The following is a 2,975-nucleotide window of genomic DNA, read 5'->3' as shown; positions in this document are numbered from 1 at the left end:
GTCCCAGCCAGCTTCGGACTTCGGTCCGATGTAGGGGACAAGGTCCCAGTCAGCTTCGGACTTCGGTCCGATGTAGGGGGCAAGGCCCCAGTTAGCCCGGACTTCGGTCCGATGCAGTGGGCAAGGCCCAGTATGTGCTTTGTATGTTATTGTGTGGTATGTGGTAGATTGGGGGAGCTCACTAAGCTTCGTGCTTACGGTTTTCAGTTTTGGTTTCAGGTACACGGTTTTCAAAAGAGGAGCTCGGGAAGATTGCAGTGCACACACCATAGTCAGTTAGCCTGGGAACGTTTGACTCTGATAATGATGTTATGTTTTGATTTAATACTCGAGAAATTATGTTATGACTTATGATACAGTTCTTATAAATATGATTTTAGTAATGTTTTTAAGGAAATTTTTAGTTGTGATTTTTGGGTCGTTACAAGTTGGTATCAGAGTCTTGGTTTGAGGGATTCGGATGCACCTCCGGGTGTATCTGGACTCAAACTAAGGGAAAGATAAAAAGATTTTCAAAAAGGAAAAACGTTTTCAAATGGAATTTTAAAAAGCACTTAGAAAGAAAAGAATTCTTAAACAAGATAAAGGTGTGGTGCATGCAATCAGCCGAGCTCAAGTAAGTACTCCCAATTCACCCATACAAGTTATGTTATGATTATCAGTATCAGTTTCAGTTTCAGTTTCAGCTTCAGTAGAACAGCATGCTAGAATAGGACTAAGGATCTAGGATGATGCCTTATGTGCCTGCTTTATGTGTTCCAGCTTGATGAGAATTGCATGCTAGTATTGAGTAGACAGTAGTAGGATAGCCTGCGTAGGTTATGCCTGATAGTGTGAGCTTAACATTGTATGCTAGTGCAGTTTCTTGTTATGAGAATAGTTTTGCCTGAGTATGTTTCCTTTATCCGAATGTTGCTTGCTTTGTGCTTTGTGGGACTCTGAGTGACGGGAGTTAGCCATCAGGTGAATACATCACATCACATGTGATCAGGGTTGAATAATCTCAGAGTGTTGGATTTGGCCCTACGACGCAACTCTTGTCTGAGTCCAACCGTTGTAGGGACGAGACTTTTACTCGAAGGATTATCCGAGCCTCATTACATGTGATGGTGTTCAGGTGGTGGATAATTGGCATCCCAAGGAGACCTTCAGCAGCTGAGGACTGGTTTTAGGTGGAGTCAGAAGTTCCCTAGGGCAAGCCTAGGATGAGAGTAGCAGAGATCAGTATTAGTAGAAGTGATTTGGTGGAGTTGAGGTAACTCTTGAGGAAAGTATAGATAGATGTGGAAGGTAGTAGGGGCCCATACTACTGAAAGCAGAGGATCCGTACTCGATTCAAGAGGGGCCAAGACAAAACCAGGGTTGGTGGAGTGAGAAATCCCTCAGCAGTAGTGTGTTAATTGATCAGGAATTGTTATATTTTCAGCATGGTGGCATTGCGAGAGCTACCAGTTAGCAGTTCAGGCGTCGAGGAGGGATCTGGCTCGGGCTTTAGAGTCGGGCAGCATGATGATCAGATGAGGGATTTCATTTCCGCAGAGATCATGCGCAACATCATTGATCAGACTCCAGTGATTTTCGGTTCGGTTAGAGAGGCCATTGTGGAGCTCATGGACAGCCATCTTGAGGCCTTTAAGGCCGGGATAGTTTCAGAACAGGTTGGGGCTCGTCTAGATCCCGATTCTTATGGAGGTCGGGGATCCATCAGGGATGGAGACCCCATTTCTAGTTTTTTCCATCAGGGGACAGGAGTGAGTGGGGCACCCTGTCTCCAAGAGAGACCTTTGCATGATTGGATAGTTGAGAAGGTTACGCGAGTCATTCGCGAGGATCTGCCCGACATGGTCGTGAGGATCACTGATAGATTGATCGAGAGGCTCCAGGATCAGATAGATGTTGTTCAGCCATCGGGCAGGGAGTCGGAAAGGAAGAGCAAAATGGATGAGACTCAGGTAGCCACAGGTTCGGGTAAAAGGCTCAAGGGTTCGGATTTGAGGACGAGGAACTATCAGAACCGCAGTCGATGCGGGAAGTGCAGAAGGACGCATATGGGTGTGTGCAGGCGTAGAATTCGTGGCGATGTTGGATGTTTCAAGTGCGGCCAGATTGGTCATTTTAGTAGAGACTGTGTTGTTACCATCGCCCATAGACTTGATCCGTTATGTTTCCATTGCGGTCAGAGGGGCCACAAGAAGGCCCACTGTCTGAGTTTGTATTCAGCAGGGCAGGTGCCAGCTCCTGCCCCTGGGACTTCGAGAGCCGCCAGTGGACATCAGGGCCGGGCAAGGGCGCCTACGGCTCGGAGCCGAGTTTTCGGTAGGTTTCAGTAGGGATTCGAGCAGCACTGAGTGATGGAGGTATGTATCTATTGCTTTTTTGTCATCTATTATTGTGATATTATTGTTATGTTGCTACATTGTTATCAGTAAGCTTGAGTGTTGAGGTATTATATTACCTGCTTGTGGTCGAGTTTTATGCCATCTGCATACCTTGGAATTAGAATGGTGAATTGGAGGTCGTTCCCTCCAGATCAGGTTACTTCGGATGCAGTAACTGTAGCATGTATGTGTAAGATGCAGTAGTGCCTTACTACTTGCGGAAGGCGTTAGTCGGGCAATGACCAATTATATTTTCAGTAGTGATAACCCAGAGTTTTTAATGGAGTAGCTAGCGTTCAGTAAGGAAGTGGGTTGGGGATGTGCACCCCAAACGCAGACTCTCGGGATGTAGTCCCTAAAGCAAATACATTTAAGGATCGAAGGGTGCTCAGTCAATTAGCAGGAAGGGTGCGGATCTGGTAAGAGTTAGTTGGAGCGCTGGCAAGGGTAACGTCGGCGGACAGCATATCGCCCTTTTAATGGAAGGAAGGTTGGAAATCCTTTCGACCAGTGAGCAGTAAGGATCTAGTCGAATCCAAGTGGGGGAGAACCCTCCGAGTATACAAGGATAAGAGCCACGTAGACTCAAATGAGTGC

This window comes from Lactuca sativa, chromosome 9 (assembly GCF_002870075.4).
Source record: "Lactuca sativa cultivar Salinas chromosome 9, Lsat_Salinas_v11, whole genome shotgun sequence".
NCBI lineage: Eukaryota > Viridiplantae > Streptophyta > Magnoliopsida > Asterales > Asteraceae > Lactuca > Lactuca sativa.
This window is presented reverse-complemented; position numbering follows the sequence as displayed.